Source organism: Bactrocera tryoni, chromosome 1 (genome assembly GCF_016617805.1).
Source record: "Bactrocera tryoni isolate S06 chromosome 1, CSIRO_BtryS06_freeze2, whole genome shotgun sequence".
In the NCBI taxonomy this organism is placed as follows: domain Eukaryota; kingdom Metazoa; phylum Arthropoda; class Insecta; order Diptera; family Tephritidae; genus Bactrocera; species Bactrocera tryoni.
Window position 1 is genome coordinate 78,258,973 of NC_052499.1, and position 6,000 is coordinate 78,264,972.

The window sequence follows — 6,000 nt, forward strand, 5'->3', positions numbered from 1 at the left end:
GTGAGAGTAAAATTTATTCTAAAACTATATAATAAATAGTGACACATTTGTTTTGAAGTTTCATTAAACGAATATAGTATTTAACAAGTAAGGAAGAGCTAAGTTCGGGTATAACCGAACATTTCATACTCTTGCAACTTGCAAGGATTAAAGCCAGGGAAGTATCTTCAAGTACATAAGACTTGTTAGTTAGGCGAGTTTTCACTCGATTTTATTCATTCTAAGCACAAATGTGCACCGTTATAAGAAAACAAGCTCTTTTAATTTTATTAAGATAATTCACAAATGGATCGATATATGCGGTAAAAAGACACCTGGAAGTTCAAAAATCTTTATATTAGGTGTATGGGTGCTAAGGGAAGTATTCTACCCAAATTTCAATTGTATGTCTCACATATTGACCGTTATTTTCGGTAAAAATTCAGCTCAAGTCAGGGCTCTGGAGTCCACATATTCAGTAACTAAGAGCTTGAACAGTTTTGGTTTGATTTAAGCGACTTTTAGTCATAAAGTGGCACTTCTGAAATGCACCATTTCGTGCAAAGTTTTATCTTGACATATGAATTAACATTGATAATAAAAGGAATATCCGTAGAATGTCATATATCGAATTTGTTTTCTTATAAAAAAGTGGGCGGTGATAAGCCCACGCCCAATTTTTACCGAAATTTGAAAAATCATTATGAATCAGCATAAAATGTGAGATGAAGTATTGTAACGCCAGTTAGAATAATGGTGGCGTTTAAAAGTTTGTGGTCCGTGGGATATTTGCGGTGTCTTTATTATGAATTTGAGTTCAAAAGTTTTCCAGCATGTACAGCGGTTTTTGTCAATTTAGTAAATTGTGTTGGTTTGACACAAAAAATCCTGCGTATTAGAAAACTTTTACTATAATATTGCTTACTTAGCATCCCAAATTAGCATAATCAGCCTCTAACATTGCAGTTACAAAATGACTCTAAACTAACGTTATCTATTAAGCAATCATCCGTAAAAAATGAGTATAATTTTATGAAAGATTAAATAAGTTGGGGATTAAATGCAAAAATGCTTAGTATTCCACAAAGCACACGCTTTCAATTTACTTTGTTCAAATATAAACATATTTAACGTTCGGCGCCTAAATGTAGGCAAACACGTTTCAAAATATAACAAATGTATGGTAAGAAGTAAAAAGCCGCTGGTAAATGTGAGAATATGGATGTGAGAAAATTTTTTAAGAAGTATTTCCTTTAGTGAGATTATGCTTAACAAAAATTAAAAAAAAAAAAAAAATATTTTCAATTTCACTAATATTACCGAGTACTTATCAGATATTCAAATACGCCGATTTGATTTATAGTGCAAATAGCATAGATTTCATTCAATTTATTGTCCACTATTTTAGCTTTTTTCAATACCAAAGTAATGCATCATTACTTTTTAATACCAAAAAAACCCTTTGAATATGAATCCTTTATTCAAAACTTTGCACATTTCACAGTCATTGCACTCGGAATGTTTGAGAGCTTATTCGCACTTAATCCTTAACTCTTATTTCTCACTAATGCTTAAACTAACTGTTAATACACACCAACACAAGCGTTAACAGCAAACTGTTGCTCTTTATGCTGAATAATAATTAAGACCGAATACTTGAACGGCTCTAGAGTATATTCTGCTGTGTTTTCTTTTGTTCACACCACTTTTGCCTCAGTCCTGGCTGTATTGTGTTGTTCACAGGTCAAGAGTCGTATAACTTTTGAGGTTTCTCGGATGCAGCAGGTCCTCTTATATTCAACAACGGCGGCCAAATGTGTTGATAACGTTGCCAGCAACGACAACTGCGACAATAACGGTGTGAAGGCAGTTATTACACACACACACACACACACATGCAAATATGCAAACAGGCGTACATACTACAGAAGTTTTATTTAGCTGCAAACTCACCACACTCAACACCAACACAACGACACAGCCAGTGGTTCATGTGCAAGCGTCAACGCAGGCGCTGCTCGGCGCAGAAATGGCCGGCAATTGGTAGTTGTTGGGAGTTTTACTCGCAGCTTTGGCGCGCGAATTCGCTGGCGAGTGTTGGTAGCAGCATATTGCAACAAAAATGCGCATATGTTCTAATTTTGTAATGCTGGAAAGTAATTTAATTTGCTTTACAGGATTTTAAGCAATAATTTTGGAGCGCTGTATGATTTTCCTATTTTTTTCAATGTAATGTGATGGTGTGTGTGTGTAATGTTTTAAAAATTCTTGTGCAATTAGTTACACTTTTCTGGCAGCTCGGCTTCTTGAAATTTCACCACAGTACTTATTTGGTTACTGCATCTTTTAGTTGTATAAGTAAGTGTGTTGTTATTTGGCAAGAGAAGGTTTTGGTTGTCATTTGATGTTTCAGGTTCAAGTTTGAATTAACGGAAGTTTGAATTAACGTTTTGTATATATGCAGTTATGTGAAATATTTTTGTTTTGACTTTTTTGCATAACTAATATATTTTTGCGCCCAAACTTTGCCATTTTCCACGAAGTATGTAACACCTAGAAGGAAACGCCGGTGACCCTATAAAGATCGTGTATATAAATAAATGAAATAAATAAGTGAGTCGGTTTGTATGTACACTTATAGGTCCCTATGTTGCTGAGATATCGATCTGAAATTTTGCACATGTTCTTTTCGATATAAGAGTCTACTTATTTGCTGGAATGGACGATATTAGAAGCACTAAAGCATACGCTGCCAGACTCCATCTTTTCGATACTTTTTTGATACATTTTGAGAACAGGAAATTGTCCCGGCGTCCTAAATTTGGAGAATATGGTAGATGTGGAAGAAAATCGAAGCCCAAATAGTCGATTATTGACCTCGTTTTCACTGACTTGGGACACGTTGCATTATCTTGGTGAAACTGCACTTTCATTTTCTTTGAATGTGACTGTTTTTCCGCCATTTTGTCTTTCAAACTGTCTAATAACACTATGTAATAGTCGCTGTTTCTTCCTTCTTTTTTCAGGTAGTAAATATAAATTATTCCATACGTTTCCCAAAATACAGATGTCATAAGCTTGCCTGTTAACTGTTGTGGTTTTCCAGGCTTTGGAGCGGGTTCATCGTGTGCAGTCCACTTGGATGGCCGTTGTTCGGACTTTGGAATGAACGGATGGCACCATGCTTCGTACATTGTCAAATATCGACGCAAAAACTCGAGCTCGGGTTTGGGATCCGCCACGTAAAGGTGAAATACCTCCAGTTATTAAACAAACAGTCGTCGCACTCGCCACAGAGCTCCCGCATTACTGTCGACAGTCATAACTTCGAAGTCGTAGATAATTTCGTCTATCTTGGAACAAGTTTTAACAGCAACAACAATGTCAGCCTCGAATTCCAACGCAGCATAATTCTTGCCAACAGGTGCTACTTCGAACTGAGTTGGCAATTCAGAAGTAAAGTCCTCTCTCGACGAACAAAGAGCAAACTCTACAAGTCAGTCATCAAATCCGTCCTGCTATATGGTGAAGGGGCATGGGACATGACAATATCTGTTGAGTCGGTGTTACGAGTTTTCGAGAGAAAAGTTCTCCGAATGATTTATGATCTTTCGCACGTTAGTCACGGCGAATATCGCATTCATTGGACCGATGAGCTGTACGAGAAATACGAAGGCACTGACATAGTTTAGCGAATTAAAAGACAGCGGCTACGTTAGCTAGGTCATGTCGTCCGAATGTACGAAAATGCTCCAGCTCTGAAAGTATTCGACGCAGTACCGGGAGAAGCAGACCAGGTGGAGAAGGACCTGACTTCGCTTGGAATCTCCAATTGGCTCCACATTGCGAAAAGAAAAAACTACCGGCGCGCTGTTGTTAACTCGGCTATAACCGCGTAAGCGGTGTCTACGCCGTAAAGAAGAAGAAGCAGTAGTCTAAGAGGTAATCGTAGGGGACCAGGACGCCTTTGTTAGAGACGCCATTTCATTACTAAGGGTCTTCAGCAGCAACTGCAGAGGATTGATGCATTTTTAAACGCTAAAGGCGAATAACCTCCATTTTTTTCTATTTTTAGTGATCAAAACTGCGCTAGTCTTAATAATTGATGGCAATCTGTGGCGATTTATTTCGAAAAAAGAATGAAAAATTAGTTAGTAGAAGTCTAATGGAACTAAAAAGGTAACAATAACTTTTAGTCGTAGAAATATTAAGTAATCTTCACAAACAGTTTATTAAAAATATGTGTTGAACAGTTTTTACTGTTCAATAACTGTATATTTGTGTTTTTTACTTTGAAAAACTACTTTTGTAATTTCAAGGAAACAAAAAATGCAATCAACCGCATAATAGTAATTTATGTTTCAGTGTGCTATACGCGTAAACTGGCTCACAAATGACCACATATTGCAATTATGGAACTCCAAACTTTATAGTTCCACCACAAGTGTCTATAAATGCCGGAGGAAGTATGGCATTATTGAATGTAAGGCTGTGAATGAGCTACTAAAATACGTAGTTCTAATTGAAATAGGTTTATTTACAGAGCCACAAGTCCAACTTGAAAGTCCTCTCACAAAGCGCCCTACAAATGCAAATGTCAAAAGCAAAAAGTTTTGAAATCGCGGCTACGGAAAGAGCTCGAAGCGTTGCCGCCTTCATCTCTGTGTGAATCGAAGTGTTCTATTCTTTGCAATTATGCGTGTTGGTGTCTCATTGCTGCGTCATTAATCACTTTTGTGTGGGTGTGCAAGTACAGTACATTAGCAGAAAAATAAGAGCACAAATTCAGTGTATAATTTTGAGTATCTTTTAAGTATCTTTGGTTGCTGTTGTTTTGGAGAAAGCTAAGCAGTCTAAAGAACTGTTATTGGCAGGTAACTAGGAATAGTCAAGACTTACCGCTTTTAGGTACATTTAATGCAGCTTCATTGCCAGAAGTCGGCTGTCTGGTTCAAAACTAAACATGTGGTTTATAAAGTTCTTTTGACTCACTTTTAAATAACTGTTCAGTATGCTTCTGAAAAATATACAACCGACTAGACCATAATGCATTCTAATCGAAGATTTATTAGTGCTAGATATATAGGTTAGGTTAGGTTTAAGATTGATCGTGAACTGAAAAAGAAGACCTCCTGCGCTCGAACTTATAAATTAGCAAAACACTTAGCATCAATACAAACGTTCAATTTCCACTGCCCCCCGGTTCGGTGGGATGTCTGAAGGTATGCATTCCCAAGTGTGTAAGTCCGGACATTCCAATCACGGGACTGTCAAGACGTCCTGAGTTGTTTCCACCTTATCTCCTCCCATACAGCTTCTGCAAATGTCATCTGGTAAGATTCCCAACCCTAGAGCATATACGCCAATAGGGAAATCGCCTGTTAAAAGCTCCACAACTAGGGAGAAGCAAGCCTCATTGAGACTGAATCACTAAATCTCCTGCGATCGACCGTGGGCCAAAAAGCTTTTGCGATACCGATGGTAGCCCAACACTAACCAAGCTTCCACTAAGTCCAGCTATCTAGTAGTAGAACTCAAGAGGATACGGGACCCCGACCCGCTCTCATTTTACCTATAGCGGTTCTAGGATGCTGTTCCTTTATAGCTCGTCAGCTTTAAAATTTTCTGCGATTCCTCTATGATCAGGAACCTATACCAGTCTTATCACAAAGACACTCGATGCTATTAATAGCAAGGTAAGGCACTCTTTGACCAGCCCTGAATGCACTATAAATGAGTTGAAGGCTAGTATCGCCGCTCTGTTATCTGACTGAATGGTCGTTTCTCTGAAGGAGGTTCCTGCTACCTAAATGGCTGCAATCTCGGCTTGGAAGACACTGTAATAGTCAAGAAGCCTAAAACTGGAGTTGATAGAGAGCTCCTGCTAGTAAACCTCGCCACCAACCTCCTCTCCAGGCTTTGACTCATCCGTAAAGAAGTTCCCTGCCCCTCTCCTCCAATGGCTAATAATGTTATTAAGACCTCATTTCGATCTATTTTTTTTTTCAAATCTTAGACTGA

At 38.0% G+C, this 6,000-nt stretch overlaps 1 protein-coding gene across 1 annotated transcript in view; it reads right to left on the minus strand.

Moving 5' to 3' along the window:
* LOC120766396 (allatostatin-A) overlaps positions 1-1,753 on the minus strand; it is a 31,935-nt gene extending 30,182 nt beyond the window's left edge. Inside the window, exon 1 of the mRNA XM_040091843.1 lies at positions 1,574-1,753. The gene's annotated coding sequence lies outside the window, so the exon portion shown is untranslated. The remainder of the gene's footprint in view (positions 1-1,573) is intronic.
* Between the last annotated feature and the right edge of the window lie 4,247 nt (positions 1,754-6,000).